This window comes from Lissotriton vulgaris, chromosome 7 (assembly GCF_964263255.1).
Source record: "Lissotriton vulgaris chromosome 7, aLisVul1.2, whole genome shotgun sequence".
NCBI classification, from domain to species: Eukaryota; Metazoa; Chordata; class Amphibia; order Caudata; family Salamandridae; genus Lissotriton; species Lissotriton vulgaris.
The window spans coordinates 786,008,194-786,026,668 of NC_141695.1; the positions used below are offsets into that span (position 1 = coordinate 786,008,194).

At 53.3% G+C, this 18,475-nt stretch overlaps 1 protein-coding gene across 3 annotated transcripts in view; it reads right to left on the reverse strand.

The window, feature by feature from the left end:
- The window catches only part of RPTOR (regulatory associated protein of MTOR complex 1), a 2,217,374-nt gene that overhangs the window by 745,627 nt on the left and 1,453,272 nt on the right, over positions 1–18,475 (reverse strand). The window lies entirely within an intron of this gene.

Sequence of the window (18,475 nt, forward strand, 5' to 3'; positions counted from 1 at the left end):
AGTAAATGCATTTCTGGTGCAATTACACATCTTCACCTCCAGGGGATGCCCTTCTCCAGACATCCCCAACCGCACTCCCCCACCTCCCTCCATCTTCGGGCCAGGGGATGGACTCCCAGGCCCCCTCCATGACTTCCCAGCCCGGGGATGGGGTCCCGGGCCCCTGCCTCCCTCTTCGTGGGGAGCACCTGCGCTCCTCGTCTTAAAGGGCTCGCTGGGGGGCCAGGGTGGGCTCCTGGCACCCCCTCCTTCATTTTTCACGGGGAGCGCGACGGCGCTTCGGGGCCTGGGGATGGGGTCCCGGGGTCCCTGGACCTCTTCACGGGGCGGCGAGGGGTGGGGTGGGCGATGGTGCTCCCCTCTTCTCCAGCTTCGGTGGGGCAGCCCCCGGGACATGACCCACCCCAGGGGCATGATTGCGACCGGCGGTGGAGCACCATGCGCTTAGTCATCGGTCCCAGGCGGGGTCAAAGGTCGCCTACCTTCTGGGGGGCTTATCTCAGCCCCCCCGGAGTCCGATTTGCAACTTTTCGTGTCCTCTCACTCCTCTCAGCCAGCCCCAGCCACTGGAAATACTCTCCTTTGCCCTCGGGCCTGTGAGGGGGGTGGGGGGCATTCTGCAGGGAGTGCTCTTTACTGGCTCCCTGCACCAGCCTTTCGCCTGATTCTCTTCCTGGGCCGCTCTTCTCGCTGCGCACAGGCCCCTGCTTCAGCGCACTGGTCCTGGGCTCTTCTTCTGGCGCCATTAGGGCCCTGGGTGGCAGTCAGGGGGTCTCCCCTTCCAACTGCCCATTGCCAGGCTCCAGCAGCTTTCGCCTCCTTAGACCACACCCCAGAGAGAGCTTCTCTTCCTGTGCAAGCACTGTTTAAAAGTTGAGTAGGGGGCTGGCAGGAAGTGTCTGTTGGTCCTATCAAACAGCAACACATAACTTCCCTGCTCCCTCCTTCTTGTCCAGCCTCTGGGTTTGTTCAAAATGGGGCTGTCCAGTGTCTCTGGCCACATGCTCCCCTTCTACCAGTGCTGCCTTCACCTTGGTTCAGTTTGGTGCCTGGCACCCAGCGACAGCGGTTGATGGATTGGCCTGTAGCTCCACCTATCTCCTTTCCGTGGAGGGAAGATCTTCGCTCTGGGAAGAACGGTCATTAACTTAACCTGCCAGGGCCAGACCCCAGCCAGGGACTCAGAGAAATATGACATTTCTGGACGACCCAAAAGCAGTACAAATATGACTTTGGACTCTGCAGAATACTTCTTTTTACATCCACTACACTGGACTTTAGTACGTGTCTGGAATCTGTAGGCCTTGTGGAAGTCACTCTAGCCATGGGCCCCACATCCCCAAAGGGGAATAATGAAGTGACAGAGTAAATAAAACACACTGACTTTCCCTGGAATGTTTCTTTCCTGTGTATAAAGCCTATTCCATGTCACCACCCAATTCTGCACAAGTCCTGCCACACCATTCAATTTGTAGCTGCTCCTGGACTGCGCATGCTAGTAATCTCCCCTGCGCAGCCCCCTACACGTGTGCACACGCATGTACACATGTGTCTGCATGTAACCAGCCCGGTGCCCGGCGCAGCGGCTTAGCAAGCCAGGGGGACACCAGTAAAATCTCCATGCAGTCACTTTCATTATGAGTTCACTGTGGGTGAGTCCCAGATTATGAGGCTCCCTCACAGTAAAAGCTCAACAATTAGGTGCTTAAAAAGCAAAAAAATCCGGGCGGCCCCTAGTGTCAGAACTACCTTCTAACAGTCCTATTTCACGAGTGCATGGAGGGATTTCCTCCCCTCTTGAGCACTGGTTTATTTGAAGAAATTAGTTTGTGATTGGTTTACAATTTGAATAATTTAGGAGTAGTTAGGGTGTCGCATATTTGACTTGACACCAGTTATTCTTGCGCTCCTCACAGGGTGCCTGGGGTGTGAGGCCAGCTTAATCATCCTTTAAAACAATCTTTTTGATGGCCATTTCGAACTTGACTCAGACAGGATGAGACTGCTTTCTATGGGAGAAGGTACTTGAAACGCAACAGATGGGAAGGAGTTGCAATTTCATCAGAATTGCCACTTGAATATCACACTTTTGGCATAACAAGAGGTCAAAGAGGACAGTGAGGCTTTCCACATTACCAGCTGGGAATAAGAAAGAATTGCCATAGTGCCATCTCGAGCAAAATAATCTTTTAAACATAGTTCAAACTGGGTTGATTCCTAGTGTGGACACTGAAACTGCATTAGTATGCATATTAAACAATCCAAGGCTAAGCCTGGGCAGTGGACACCTGGCAGGACTCGTACTGCTGAACCTCTCTGCGAAAGTCCACATGACTGATCACCTTAATCTTATCGACTGTCTGTTGAATGTTGACCTGAGGGGTATTGCCCGTACCTCGTTTTCCTCCATTTTTAAGGGCCGGAGCCAGGGTCTTGCATTTACTCCTTTTGGATTCAAAACCTTGCACGTTAAATGCGTGGTCCCTCAAGGCCCTCTCAAAATAACTTTTAAAGATTAATCAACTTTTGTCACTGGTCAGGAGGAAAGCCACGCTGGACTGAGAAGGGAGAGGAGAGAGGTGCTATATATTGAGACAAGGTCTGTAGTAAATTGGGCAACAACGGGACAAGTAGCGTCCTTGTAAGTCTCAAAAATCTATACCCATTGTGAGTTAATAAAGGTTCCTGGTTTGATAGAGTGCTAAGTCGAGTTACAATGACAGTCAGTATTATCAGTCGTGTGTATGCTGCTCTTTACTTGGGCGCTGTTGATCAAGGCGGTCATAGCTGCAGCCAAATACAGCGTAGTCTGATTCAGATTATCAGCAGCAACAAATTCTCTTTTATTTGTGTTGCTAAGATAATTTTCAGAGCAAGAATGCTGAAATTGTGATTTTAACTGGTAAAGTAATTCAGTAATCACAGCTGGTAAATACTGAGAGTCTGAGGGTGCTTTATGACCCACATAGCAGAAGCTACAGCTCTTTCGGACACTGGAATTTACGGTGCTTGAGTACCTTTTATCCACCTTAAATAAAGTTCCTATTTCAAAGAGAATTCTATGTAGCAACTCCGGAAACTTGTTTACTACATAAAGACTTACAAATTCTGGCGTTTACCACAAGCAGTGGCGTAACGGTGTGGGGGGCGGATCTCCAGCACTGTGTACGGGGAACATACTTGAATGGGTCCAGAGCGTGTGTGGGGGCCTTCCTTTTAACTTGCAGGGGGGCCCCCTCAAGTTTTGTTATGTCACTGATCACAAAGCTATATCTGTATACAAACATGTCCATCCTATGAACTTGCACCAAATGAAAAGAACTTTGTTAAAACCATCCGCTGTTCGGTTGGGTGCTGCAGATTTGTATTAATTTGTGAAACACCATCATGTTTATTTATTTATTTATTTCAAGGTTTTATAGAGCGCGAACTTGACCCGTGAGGGTATCAGAGCGCTTTACAGATTCATAGAGTAATACAAAAGGCAGGTCAATACAAAATGCAGGAGATCTGTACATCAGAGAGCTTACACAGTCAAGGGGTCGTAGGTGAGCAGGATATCATACGAGTACTGTACATTGGGGGATAGGATAAAATATACTACAGGACAATTTACAGAGACAAGAGTTATACAATAGGCAGGAATCGCATGAGGCAATAGTCTCTCAGGTGGCTGTGGGACGGGTTAGCCAAGAAATTTGCCCATGAGGAAGGATTTGGCCTCTTTTTTGCAGCGTGCCAGGGAGGGGATTCTTCTGATGTCGGGAGGGAGGGAGTTCCATATTCTTGGTGCAGCCCCGGCGAAAGCCCGATTGTAGGATTTTGTTTTCCTAAAGCATGCAGGCCGGAGTAGGAGGGCATTGGCCGATCGGGAGTTTCTGTTTGCTCGGGATATCACAAGCTTCTGTGCAAGATACGCAGGGGAGCTAGAGTGTAAGGCCTTGTGCGTGATGCATGCCAGCTTGAGGTGAATCCTAGCCTCGAAGGGAAGCCAGTTCAACGCTTTCAAGTGAGGGGTGATGTGATCAAATTTTCTAGAGCCTGTAAGTAGTCTAGCGGCTGCGTTGAGGCAGGCTTTTAAGGGTGCCAGCGAGATCTTGGGTAAGCCAGAGAGGGTGGAGCAACCATATTCCAGCCGAGAGAAAACTAATGATTGGACTGCGAGTTTTAAGTCGGGAGCGTCTAGAAAGGGTTTCAATTTCCATAGATAGCTCAGGTGGAATCTGGCAGATTTGGCCATTGCGTTGATGTGGTCTCGCATGTTTAGGTTATAATCCAGGGTAATTCCCAGAGATTTGGCCGAATCCACAACGAGCAATTAAGGCTGTGATAGCTTTAATCCATGTCTGGATCGGAAATGTGATGCAAGTTAAGGAAGAAGCCGCTTTTAAAATGAAAAAGATGAGAAAACTATTCTTGGTCCCCCAGTACCTGCAAGCTAAAATGTTTTTGAGCGCTCACTTTAAGAGTACGGATAATGTGAGGCAGCTACTACAGGAGTAAGAAACTACAATCAAATATGGAGTCCTTGGCCACAAATCCATTCACAAACGTCTTCTTATTCTTGTAGTCCCTCCCTTAACACAGTGATCTTCTTGGTCCGAGGCGCGTTGCTTCTATAAAGTTATTCACCTATTTCTAGGGCTGTGATCTATTCAGCTATTTCTAGCCCCAACAGTAAGATTTCAATATAGAAGCGACGTAAGCAAACCTGATATCCGATTTATGCCAAAAGAGAAAATGTTTAGTCTAATAATGAAGCATGATAGTAAGTAGGTAATGGATCTTCTTCACCAGATCTACAAAAAGATCAAATGCAGTGGTACCAGAAAGGGAGAGTGTGCCATCAACGCAAGTGTGTAATGGATGGATGAGTGCCTTAAGTCAAGAACATTTTTACAGGAGGTGTGCTTTCACTATAACTGAGGACTCGAGGAAATGTGTTGTGTAACTGACCGGCCATGCTGATGGTCAGTGTTTCATTGCCAGATTTGTTTCAGATCTGGAGCTGGAAGTAAGAGATGTCCGAAGACCAAGGCGTTGGAAAGCAGTTTTCGTTACATTAAAAGAGCTTTACAAAGCTTTTTATGCAGGTGAGAAGCTGGATGAAAGAGCTCGCTCACAGACAGGGCACTGGCAGAAAGGCCTTTTGCTGCAGACAAAAAGTTCAACGACAAACGTCTACAGAAGAGGAGCGAGAGAGGAGAGCTTTCTGACAGACAAGGCACTGGAGGACAGACCTCTCTCACCGATGACAAGCTGCAGTGCAGAGTTTTGTTACAGACGTGCCACGCAGTGGTCTTCGGGAGCACTGTGCTGCACACAATGTCCCCATCAGGTGGCAATAAGAACGCCTCCATCCGCCGCAGAGAGGAGTGAGTGCCACCGGTAATGAAGGCCTCGGCCACCGGCGCTGCGTGCATGGCAGATTTATAGCCCACACTGCGGGGAAGACAAGAGTGGCAGCCCGTAAAATGCCAGCTGCGGTGATCAGGAAAGACGGATGAGATCGGCGCGCCCTAATCAGCTGTAACCGAATGAGCAGAGATACCACATAAATACGCGAGATAGAGAGGGACGACATTTCAGGCGATCGCTTACACCTCCTGTACACATTCAAAAGCGTTTTCAGAAGCCTGCGGCACGGTAAATCACCCGGAGGAAAACAAAGTGCCAGCAACCCCCCGCTCCGGCCGCGCTCCTTTCCTAGGATGTCTGCAATGAGTCGAGGTGTTGCGCCTCAGGCAGTCTCTGGCTCGTGGCCCTCACGCAGTCTAGCGCGCCTCCTCTCTGGCTCGTGGCCCTCACGCAGTCTAGCGCGTCTGCTCTCTGGCTATTGGTCCTCACGCAGTCTAGTGTGTTTTCTCTCTGGCTCGTGGCCCTCACGCAGTCTAGCGCGTCTGCTCTCTGGCTATTGGTCCTCACGCAGTCTAGTGTGTTTTCTCTCTGGCTCGTGGCCCTCACGCGCGTCTGCTCTCTGGCTCGTGGCCCTCACGCAGTCTAGCGCATCTCCTCTCTGGCTCCTGGCCTCCACGCAGTCTACCGCGTCTGCTCTCTGGCTCGTGGCCCTCACGCGGTCTAGCTCGTCTGCTCTCTGGCTCGTGGCCCTCACGCAGTCTAGCTCGTCTGCTCTCTGGCTCGTGGCCCTCACGCAGTCTAGCGCGTCTGCTCTCTGGCTCGTGGCCCTCACGCAGTCTAGTGTGTTTCCTCTCTGGCTCGTAGCCCTCACGCGCGTCTGCTCTCTGGCTCGTGGCCCTCACGGAGTCTAGCGCATCTCCACTCTGGCTCCTGGCCCCCACGCAGTCTAGCGCGTCTGCTCTCTGGCTCGTGGCCCTCACGCAGTCTAGCGTGTTTCCTCTCTGGCTCGTAGCCCTCACGCGCGTCTGCTCTCTGGCTCGTGGCCCTCACGCAGTCTACCGCGTCTGCTCTCTGGCTCGTGGCCCTCACGCGGTCTAGCTCGTCTGCTCTCTGGCTCGTGGCCCTCACGTAGTCTAGCTCGTCTGCTCTCTGGCTCGTGGCCCTCACGTAGTCTAGCGCGTCTGCTCTCTGGCTCGTGGCCCTCACGTAGTCTAGCGCGTCTCCTCTCAGGGTCTTGGCCCTCACGTAGTCTAGCGCGTCTGCTCTCAGGGTCTTGGCCCTCTCGCGCGTCTGCTCTCTGGCTCGTGGCCCTCTCGCGCGTCTGCTCTCTGGCTCGTGGCCCTCACGAAGTCTAGCACATCTCCTCTTTGGCTCGTGGCCGTCACACAGTCTAGCGAGTCTCCTATCTGGCTCGTGGCCGTCACGCAATCTAGCGCGTCTGCTCTCTGGCTCCTGGCCCCCACGCAGTCTAGCGCGTCTGCTCTCTGGCTCGTGGCCCTCACGCAGTCTAGCGCGTTTCCTCTCTGGCTCGTAGCCCTCACGCGCGTCTGCTCTCTGGCTCGTGGCCCTCACGCAGTCTAGCTCGTCTGCTCTCTGGCTCGTGGCCCTCACGTAGTCTAGCTCGTCTGCTCTCTGGCTCGTGGCCCTCACGTAGTCTAGCGCGTCTGCTCTCTGGCTCGTGGCCCTCACGTAGTCTAGCGCGTCTGCTCTCAGGGTCTTGGCCCTCTCGCGCGTCTGCTCTCAGGGTCTTGGCCCTCTCGCGCGTCTGCTCTCTGGCTCGTGGCCCTCTCGCGCGTCTGCTCTCTGGCTCGTGGCCCTCTCGCGCGTCTGCTCTCTGGCTCGTGGCCCTCACGAAGTCTAGCACATCTCCTCTTTGGCTCGTGGCCGTCACGCAGTCTAGCGAGTCTCCTATCTGGCTCGTGGCCGTCACGCAATCTAGCGCGTCTGCTCTCTGGCTCCTGGCCCCCACGCAGTCTAGCGCGTCTGCTCTCTGGCTCGTGGCCCCCACGCAGTCTAGCGCGTTTCCTCTCTGGCTCGTGGCCCCCACGCAGTCTAGCGCGTTTCCTCTCTGGCTCGTAGCCCTCACGCGCGTCTGCTCTCTGGCTCGTGGCCCTCACGCAGTCTAGCGCGTCTGCTCTCTGGCTCGTGGCCCTCACGCAGTCTAGCGCGTCTCCTCTCTGGCTCGTGGCCCTCACGTAGTCTAGCGCGTCTCCTCTCTGGCTCGTGGCCCTCACGTAGTCTAGCGCGTCTGCTCTCAGGGTCTTGGCCCTCTCGCGCGTCTGCTCTCTGGCTCGTGGCCCTCACGAAGTCTAGCACATCTCCTCTTTGGCTCGTGGCCGTCACGCAGTCTAGCGAGTCTCCTATCTGGCTCGTGGCCGTCAGGCAGTCTAGCGCGTCTCCTATCTGGCTCGTGGCCGTCACGCAATCTAGCGCGTCTGCTCTCTGGCTCGTGGCCCTCACGCGCGTCTGCTCTCTGGCTCGTGGCCGTCACGCAGTCTAGCGCGTCTGCTCTCTGGCTCGTGGCCGTCACGCAGTCTAGCGCGTCTCCTCTCTGGCTCGTGGCCGTCACGCAATCTAGCGCGTCTGCTCTCTGGCTCGTGGCCCTCACGCGCGTCTGCTCTCTGGCTCGTGGCCCTCACGCGCGTCTGCTCTCTGGCTCGTGGCCCTCACGCGCGTCTGCTCTCTGGCTCGTGGCCCTCACGCGCGTCTGCTCTCTGGCTCGTGGCCCTCTCGCGCGTCTGCTCTCTGGCTCGTGGCCCTCTCGCGCGTCTGCTCTCTGGCTCGTGGCCCTCTCGCGCGTCTGCTCTCTGGCTCGTGGCCCTCTCGCGCGTCTGCTCTCTGGCTCGTGGCCCTCTCGCGCGTCTGCTCTCTGGCTCGTGGCCCTCTCGCGCGTCTGCTCTCTGGCTCGTGGCCCTCTCGCGCGTCTGCTCTCTGGCTCGTGGCCCTCTCGCGCGTCTGCTCTCTGGCTCGTGGCCCTCTCGCGCGTCTGCTCTCTGGCTCGTGGCCCTCTCGCGCGTCTGCTCTCTGGCTCGTGGCCCTCTCGCGCGTCTGCTCTCTGGCTCGTGGCCCTCTCGCGCGTCTGCTCTCTGGCTCGTGGCCCTCTCGCGCGTCTGCTCTCTGGCTCGTGGCCCTCACGAAGTCTAGCACATCTCCTCTTTGGCTCGTGGCCGTCACGCAGTCTAGCGAGTCTCCTATCTGGCTCGTGGCCGTCACGCAATCTAGCGAGTCTGCTCTCTGGCTCGTGGCCCTCACGCGCGTCTGCTCTCTGGCTCGTGGCCCTCACGCGCGTCTGCTCTCTGGCTCGTGGCCCTCACGCGCGTCTGCTCTCTGGCTCGTGGCCCTCACGCGCGTCTGCTCTCTGGCTCGTGGCCCTCACGCGCGTCTGCTCTCTGGCTCGTGGCCCTCACGCGCGTCTGCTCTCTGGCTCGTGGCCCTCACGCGCGTCTGCTCTCTGGCTCGTGGCCCTCACGCGCGTCTGCTCTCTGGCTCGTGGCCCTCACGCGCGTCTGCTTTCTGGCTCGTGGCCCTCACGCGCGTCTGCTTTCTGGCTCGTGGCCCTCACGCGCGTCTGCTCTCTGGCTCGTGGCCCTCACGCGCGTCTGCTCTCTGGCTCGTGGCTCTCACGCGCGTCTGCTCTCTGGCTCGTGGCCCTCACGCACGTCTGCTCTCTGGCTCGTGGCCCTCACGCAGTCTAGCGCGTCTGCTCTCTGGCTCGTGGCCCTCTCGCGCGTCTGCTCTCTGGCTCGTGGCCCTCACGCGCGTCTGCTCTCTGGCTCGTGGCCCTCACGCAGTCTAGCGCATCTGCTCTCTGGCTCAGTCTAGGGCGGCTCCTCTCTTGCTCGTGGCCCTCACGTGCATCTGCTCTCTGGCTCGTGGCCCTCACGCAGTCTAGGGCGGCTCCTCTCTGGCTCGTGGCCCTCACGCAGTCTAGGGCGGCTCCTCTCTGGCTCGTGGCCCTCACGCAGTCTAGGGCGGCTCCTCTCTTGCTCGTGGCCCTCACGCGCATCTGCTCTCTGGCTCGTGGCCCTCACGCAGTCTAGCGCGTCTCCTCTCTGGCTCGTGGCCCTCACGCAGTCTAGCGCGTCTCCTCTCTGGCTCGTGGCCCTCACGCGCGTCTGCTCTCTGGCTCGTGGCCCTCACGCGCGTCTGCTCTCTGGCTCGTGGCCCTCACGCGCGTCTGCTCTCTGGCTCGTGGCCCTCACGCAGTCTAGCGCGTCTCCTATCTGGCTCGTGGCCCTCACGCAGTCTAGCGCGTCTCCTCTCTGGCTCGTGGCCCTCACGCGCGTCTGCTCTCTGGCTCGTGGCCCTCACGCGCGTCTGCTCTCTGGCTCGTGGCCCTCACGCGCATCTGCTCTCTGGCTCGTGGCCCTCACGCAGTCTAGCGCGTCTCCTATCTGGCTCGTGGCCCTCACACGCGTCTGCTCTCTGGCTCGTGGCCCTCACGCGCGTCTGCTCTCTGGCTCGTGGCCCTCACGCGCGTCTGCTCTCTGGCTCGTGGCCCTCACGCGCGTCTGCTCTCTGGCTCGTGGCCCTCACGCGCGTCTGCTCTCTGGCTCGTGGCCCTCACGCGCGTCTGCTCTCTGGCTCGTGGCCCTCACGCGCGTCTGCTTTCTGGCTCGTGGCCCTCACGCGCGTCTGCTCTCTGGCTCGTGGCCCTCACGCGCGTCTGCTCTCTGGCTCGTGGCTCTCACGCGCGTCTGCTCTCTGGCTCGTGGCCCTCACGCGCGTCTGCTCTCTGGCTCGTGGCCCTCACGCGCGTCTGCTCTCTGGCTCGTGGCCCTCACGCGCGTCTGCTCTCTGGCTCGTGGCCCTCACGCGCGTCTGCTCTCTGGCTCGTGGCCCTCACGCGCGTCTGCTCTCTGGCTTGTGGCCCTCACGCGCGTCTGCTCTCTGGCTCGTGGCCCTCACGCGCGTCTGCTCTCTGGCTCGTGGCCCTCACGCGCGTCTGCTCTCTGGCTCGTGTGCCTCACGCGCATCTGCTCTCTGGCTCGTGGCCCTCCCGCAGTCTAGCGCGTCTCCTCTTTGGCTCGTGGCCCTCACGCAGTCTAGCGCGTCTCCTCTCTGGCTCGTGGCCCTCACGCAGTCTAGCGCGTCTCTTCTCTGGCTCGTGGCCCTCACGCAGTCTAGCGCGTCTCGTCTCTGGCTTGTGGCCCTCACGCGCGTCTGCTCTCTGGCTCGTGGCCCTCACGCGTGTCTGCTCTCTGGCTCATGGCCCTCACGCAGTCTAGCGCATCTCCTCTCTGGCTCAGTCTAGGGCGGCTCCTCTCTGGCTCGTGGCCCTCACGCAGTCTAGAGCGGCTCCTCTCTGGCTCGTGGCCCTCACACAGTCTAGCGTGGCTCCTCTCTGGCTCGTGGCCCTCACGCGCGTCTGTTCTCTGGCTCGTGGCCCTCACGCAGTCTAGCGCATCTCCTCTCTGGCTCATGGCCCTCACGCAGTCTAGCGTGGCTCCTCTCTGGCTCGTGGCCCTCAAGCGGTCTAGCGCGTCTCCTCTTTGGCGCGTGGCCCTCACGCGGTCTAGCGCGTCTCCTCTTTGGCGCGTGGCCCTCACGCGGTCTAGCGCGTCTCCTCTTTGGCGCGTGGCCCTCACGCGGTCTGGCGCGTGGCCCTCACGCGGTCTAGCGCGTCTCCTCTTTGGCGCGTGGCCCTCACGCGGTCTAGCGCGTCTCCACTCTGGCTCGTGGCCCTCACGCAATCTAGCGTGTCTGCTCTCTGGCTCGTGGCTCACGTCCTGAGACGTCCTGTTTCTCTGCTGAGCCAGCTCTCGCGCTCGGGGCTTCCCGATCAGACCATGTACCTGCTTAGCAATAGATGCTGGGTGGCCGCCATCAGAGCCCATGGGCTTGGCATCTTTCCCTTGCTGTGTATGTCTACCGGAGATGTGGACACCACGTATAACAAGAGTGTTTCAAACAGCCTCCTGCGGCAGGCCAATCAGAGTAGAGAGCCTGAAGCTCCGGGTAGAAGGGCGCACAAGGCAAAATAACAAGGTAGGACTGCAAGCTCTTCAAAATGGAGAATTAATGCTAATACTTCTTCAGATTAATTTTGTGGCCCTCAGTAAACGGGTGAAGGCTGAGTTCAACCCTTTTAGCACAAATACGGTCAACTAAATTCCACATCTCATGAAAGGTCCTCAGTCAGAATCCATCAATGTCTGCTAAAAGATGGGTGTGCAGTCATGGGGAAGAAGACCCGAGCAGGGAGGACACCTTTTCCACACTTGTGCTGAATTGTTAACCTTGTACAAGGCCCAGGTGTTAAACAACACTGTCTACCTGATACCATGTTATTGTAAGATGAGGAAGCATCCATCATCAACAGCCCACGATCACACCATGTGGCATTCTAAAGGAGCCGTGAGCATTCACTAACCGAACACACACAACTCGAGTTGCAAGTGCTTTAAAAAGGTGTCTGCTACCAGATGCCAGTATTACACAAATAGGACTGCACCATGTTAGAAGAACATAGAGGTGGGCAAGTCACTGAAAGCTAAAGCCTGGCTGGAACCTGAAGCCTGGCAATGGCTCAGCTCGAGGTCCTATTGCAAACTCTAGCCCATAAGGAGTTGAGCTCTCAAGTGGCTTTAGCCTGCTAATCTTCCTCTACACAGGAAGATGTGGCCTACGGCTATAGGTGCAGGTGTTGGAACTAGGGAACCAGTTTCAAGTCTCGTCCTCAGCTTAACATCCTGTGATTGTAGACAAACCACCTAATCTCCCTGTGCCTATAAAAATAAATGTGGCCTTTTGTAATGTAACTGGCGCTCATGTAAGGTGCTTCAATACTTTCAGGTCGAGTTTACCTAAAACTGCACAAAGATGTAAAAACAAAGCATTAAAATAAAAAGGTAAAGAAAAATAGATACCCTTTTAGTGGCTTATTTGCACAAGATGAAACAAGAAAAAATGGATAAATCAACGCTTCCCCACTTAAATTGTGAGAACAAAGGCAAATATTTTATTTAATCAAAACTCCATTCTCTTCATTATCCCATATGAAAGCACTCAAATATGTGCATTGAGAATACCAGTTGTATAAAAACCTAATGTAGTTTATTTAATAGACTCTAATGTTGCTCTGTAATAATATGGGCCACATACAGGGTTTACACGACAACTGTCTTGCCTCTTAGTATACTAAACGGTTTATGTTTAGCACCTCTCGCTTTTAATAAGCACTTCTCAGAGCAGTGCTATAATGTGACATTTTAAAGAAATATACCTTTTTAATTTTGGAGACACTTTATCATATTTTATGTGATATTTGCTGTAAGATCTGGCATCTTTAGCATGCTTTTCCCCGGTCTTTTTTGCTTCAGACCTCCTGTTTTTGACTATGTGCTGCATTTCGTTTTTGCTGGTTTTAGGACTATGGGCACTTTACCACTGCAGTACAGTGCTAACGTGCAAGAGCTCCCTGTGTAAATGGAATCTGTAATTGATTATCCATGATTGGCATATATGATTTACTGGTAAGTCCCTAGAAAAGTTCACTGTGTGTGACCAGGGTCTGTAAGTCAAATGCTACTACTGGACCTGCACACTGATTGTGCCACCCACATGAGTTGCCCTGCAAACATGTCTCAGATCTGCCACTGCAGTGTCTGTTTGGGCAGTTTTAAACTGCCATGTCGACCATGCAAGTGCAACCACTTGCCAGGCCCAAACCTTCCCTTTTACTACATGTAAGGCACACCTAAGGTAGGCCCAAGGTAGCCCCATGGGCAGGGTGCAGTTTATTTAAAAGGTAGAATGTGTAATGGTGCATTTTACATGTCCTGATAGTGAAATACTGCTAATTTCGATTTTCACTATTGCAAGGGCTAACTCTCCCATAGGTTATGATTGGAGCTGCCTTGTAACCTCTTACAAGTGTAACTTCCAATTGAGAAGAGATAGAGATTTGGAGTTTGGTATCCCTTAACTCACAATTTAAAAATACATCTTTTAGTGGAGTTGGTTTTTAAATTCGGTGTTTGAAAATGCCATTTTTAGAAAGTGGGCATTTTCTTGCTTTACGATTTTGTGCCTCTGCCTGCCTGTAGAATCCACGTCTGAGGGAGGGTGACAGTTTGGCTGTTTGTGTATTCCAAAGGAGTTGAGGTGTGTTCTGCATATCCTAATGGCCCATTACCAGGCTGATGGGTCTTCCTGAGCTAGAGTGGAGGGAAGAGTTGTCACTGACACCAGAATAGAGGTGTGCCTATCCTCACACAAAGCGGTCTCCACCCCCCTGCATGTTTCTGCAGCCAAGACAGGAAAAGGCAGTGTCTTGTGTACTACCAAGACTTTCCTTTGAAGTTTGCCTACTTCAAAGGCAGAAACTGGTATAAGTACCGGAGCTGTGACACCATGACTTCAGAACACTTCTGGACTAAGAGGACATTCTGCAAGGAAGAAGAGCCGAGTACTGTAGGAGGACATTGATGCTCTGCCTGTTGCTTTGTGTGCTGGCCTGCTGCTTGCTGCTTCTGTCCTAGGAGATAAAGGACTGGACTTTGCTTTCTACATCATGCATTCCAAGGTTCTCCAAGGGCTTGTGTGTGCTTGACTCCTGTTAAAAAGTCTCAGGGTCATCAAAGACTTCACCTGAAGCCCCTGAACTCCTCTGCTGGGAGTTCTGACCTGCCAAATGGACTCTCAGTGCCAATTTCATCGGATGCAGCACCTCCGGATGGTTGAAAAACCAATGCATCGCCATGGTGGGCTGAAGAATCAGCACAGCGCCTGCAGTGCGGCTAAAAGATCACTGAGCGCCACATCACCGATGTCTGAGGAGCACACTCCGACTCTAGCGCAGGCCCTGCTGTGCAGCTGAAGAAATCAACGCATCACTTGCTTCGCAGCTGGAAAATCGAAGCAGCGCATGTTCCGCCGACGCAAACGCAGCACTTCTGGATTTTCGACGCATCCTCCATGTGCTTCAAGTACTTTATCAACGTAGCCCAGCAGTAAGGAACCGAGGACGCGTGTGCGGATATCGACGCATCACCTCACCTGATAGTAAAGAACCAACGCATAACTTCTCCTGCGCTGCAGTAAGAAACAGACGCATCACCTCCCCTGGCAGTAAGGAACTGACGCATTGCTTTGCTTTTCCGGCTCCTTACCTCCCGAGCTCCTGTTTTCGTCTTTGATTTTGACGAAACCCAGGCACTTTGTGCGGAAAGTGACGCATCCTTAATTTCTTATGAACTGAACTATTTTGAATCTTTTTAAAGTGATATCTTGATTTGTGTATGTTGGATTTTTTGTCACTTTTTGTCTGGTTTTATTCAGATAAATATTGGTTATTTTTCTAAACTTTTGTGGTGTCCTTTTGTAGTGTTTTAACCTATGTTACTGTGAATGTATGTACAAATACTTTACACCAAGATAAGCCTCCGAGATAAGCCTGACTGTTTGTGCCAAGCATCCAAGGGTGTGATCAGGAATTATCTTAGCTGTGTGACTCCCTTACCCTGACCAGAATATGAATAGGGGTCCCTACTTGGACAGGGTCCTAACCTCTGCCAACTAGAGACCCCATTTCTAACATTTGCTATATGATTTTCATAGGAAGCATTTTCAGGGCTCAGCTCATGTATAGCTCTAAGAGCCGAAGCAGACCCGTGGTTCTGCTCTCCCTGTTAATTTGTTGTCTCACCTACCTCTAGAAGCACAAAAACCACCAGAAGCTGCAATAGTTGGACTGATACAGTCATGAACACCTAGGTGGAAAATCATCTTCCACATCCACAAAAAGGGCAATCACTGGGGTCAGACAGGGGTATTTACTACAGTGATCTTCCAACAGAAGGTTTATGACCTCAGCTACTGGCATCACACTGGCTGACAGCCCATGGACAGTTCAAAAAGAAAAGAAAGCCATGTGTCCTAGAGTGCAGGCTTGATGTACAGCCACTGGTGCACCAAGGGAGACATGGGGCCTATAGCAAGCAAGGAAAATGGGTCCCACTACCCTTGTAACTAAGGAGCGGAGGACCCTGAAACTACTGGGACATGGTGCAACTGCACCTACTGCACTAATTATAGCTAAACCCCTGCCAGAAAACCTAGGGCAGCAATATTAATTTATTACTTGCTTTAGTACAATAAAATATAGCATGTTTACATATAGAGTATCCTCTTCCATTTTCTTAAAACACCAGCTCTTCTAGCTTGGACTCCATGCACGTTCCCTCTCGTGCTCCTCTTTTTACTTTATCAATAAACCCAACTTCAGTGTCTGACACACATCTTCCATCTATCTGTTTAATTCAAACTTTCCTGTCTTTTACCTCCACCATCCCTGACATCATCTCTTTCGTGTATTGCCTCTCTCACTTTCTTTTTCACTTTCTGTGGCACAGTAACTCTCTGTTCTCTGCCTTGCTCCCTCTCTCTGCTTTTAGAGCCTGTTCTCTGCCTACATATAGGCCGTAGTCCATCCTTTCTGATTCCCCATAATCGCTTTCCATCAGATCATTCTCTAAGCCCCACCCCTAGCATGTAGCAGAGGAGGGCAGGCCAGTGCCAATAGCTTTTCGCAATTTGATTGGGGAAGTGTAATTAGACAGTGGTGCTGGCCGTCTCCTCCTCTGCCGCCCTCACTGGGATTTGGAGAATGAAGTTCTAGTGCACGAGATGGACGAATAGGATGTAGATGTTACGGCTTCTTGTCTTGGCTGAGTTGGCTTATTTTTAGCTCAAAAGTCCCAGGGGACCGCAGACTAAGCATTCCTTAGCCTTCAGTGGCTCACCCACATCTATTCTTTATGTCTTTCTACCGTCAACAAACTACACCCTTCTGTTATTCCGCCCAATACTGCCCTTGTTTGCTTCAGTACACTTTTCCATTCTTACCCGTATTGCATTCTTCTTTCAATTTAGTTCTTCAATATCTTCTCCTTTACTCAATACCTTGGATCTATTGTTAATCCTTCTCATATCACTCAGTTCTCTTGTCTCATCCCATATCTGTCTATCCTTTCTTTCTTACCCTATCATTCTACCCACTCCACAAGCTCGCTATCACTCAGTTGAGTTCTTCTCTCAATGATGCCTTCGTTACCTCCTTATCTCTCTTAACCATCTGTCAGCGGGTCGAGGACTGCAGTCCTGTAACGGACTTTTCCTCTTCCCTACAGGACTGGACTGCCCCCTTTAATTCCTGCTTCGCCTAGGAGGCGGCCAGCCCCGCCCCTATGACGAGGAATCATGTGCTCCAATCAGGAGCGGCTTCAGGAGACAGAAAGGCGGACACGGAAGACGCCGTCTCGGTGGTGTTCGGGGAGATTGCAGCCACGAACGGAGGAAGGAGAGGAGCAGAGGAGAACCTGGAGAACGAGGCTTCCGCGAACGGTATCCACCGAGAGGATCCGGGAATTGCAGCAGGTCCGCCGAAAGAAGGTCCGGAGGAGCCACGACGACACGGCGGAGCAGGAGGTCACCTCAGAGCGAGGACAGCAGCGAAGAGAGGACGACCCGGGAAAGCCAGGAGGCCAACGATACCGCCCATCGCCCAGCCATGCGCAGGAGGACGCGAGGCTACCTCAGGTGCGTGACCGTTTGCGTACCTTGCTCATGTTCAAGCGGGGAGGGACCGGGTAGGAGGGAGGCGACAGACAGTGTGAAGCCTCTGTTTGCACTGCACTCTCGGGTGTCTTGAGCATTGGTGGTGGTGTCTGTGCAAGTCACAAGACGTACTCCCTCACTCCCCCTCCCATATCGATTGCTTTTAAGTGCTGTGTATTAACAGCCACGTTTGTTTTCTTTTATGCTTTACGGTGGGAGAGCTGGAAGACGGAATCCAGGGAGAGTGCCACGGCGGAGACCGAAGCCCCCAGGATAACCCCTAGGATAGCCACCGTGTGCCCCTTTTCTTTATTGAATGGACTGTTGTGCTGCTAATAAACATAATAAACAACCTTGCCCATATCATAGTCTTGGCTCTGTCCATCCTTGTACCAAAAGGTTACAAGTGGCGAGCCACATAGGAGTTATCCATCTGCACAGATGGAGGCCATACTTACCAAGATGTCAGAAGGACAGGCCAAGCTTGAATGGGCCGTTGGACAGTCTAGTGAACAGGCAGACAATGACAGGGCCACGTTCACCGCCGCCATTCAACAGCAAGCGGACCACATCACAAAGCTTACAGAAGGACAGACCCAGCTCCTCACTCTTCTAGGGCAGCAAAGAGCGGCCGCACCCCCAGGAGCAGTAGTTCCCCTACAGAAATACGTAGCAGGAGACTACCCTGTCTCATTTTTTCTGAACTTCGAGAGAGCAGCCCGTGCTAGTGCCTGGCCAGGGGAAAGGTGACCCTTTTACTTAGCGCCCCTGTTAACAGGCGAAGCACAGGCGGCTTATCAACTCGCTAACAAGGACGGCACCGCTGCATACGGTCACGTGAAACAAATAGTATTGGACAGACTCGGGGTCGACGACAAAAGTCACAGACTAAGGTTTAGACAAGAGAGAGGACTTGCCAATGACACACCTAAAACGCTCTTACACCTAAAACGCTCTTTTATAAAATGAAAGAAGCTGCTGACCGTTGGTTGAAACCACAAGACGGCAACCTGGACGAGGTAATGAACAAGATCTATTTAGAGCAGTTTCTTGAAGCACTGCCCTATGGTACACAAAGATGGCTCAGGCAACACGCAGGTTTGACCCTTGAACATGCCATAGAGATGGCTAATTCGTATGCCAGAGCCCAAACCCGTCCAACGGTCAGGGATGGCGAGAAGCCTACCGCCAATAAAGTCTTCACAAAAATCGAAAAGAAACCCGTCAAGGGCTCTCCTGATCCTCTTCCTCCTCCTATGAAACCCAGACCATTAAGACCTGAACCCCCGGTTATGACAGGACCTCAATGCTACGAATGCGGAGAATGGGGTCATATCGCAAGACTTTGTAGAAAAAGAAAAGAGAAAGAAGAAGAACCGATGGAGGTGGGATATGTTCCTTGTGCTATCCTCTATGCCCAGGAAACCGGACCAGCCTACTACGTAAGTGTCCTCCTTGATGAACGCCCTATTAGGACCCTGTTAGATTCAGGTTGTCGCCACTCTGTACTGAAAAAAAGTTCCCTGACTGGTTCCTCATTGTTCTTGAACCGTAACGT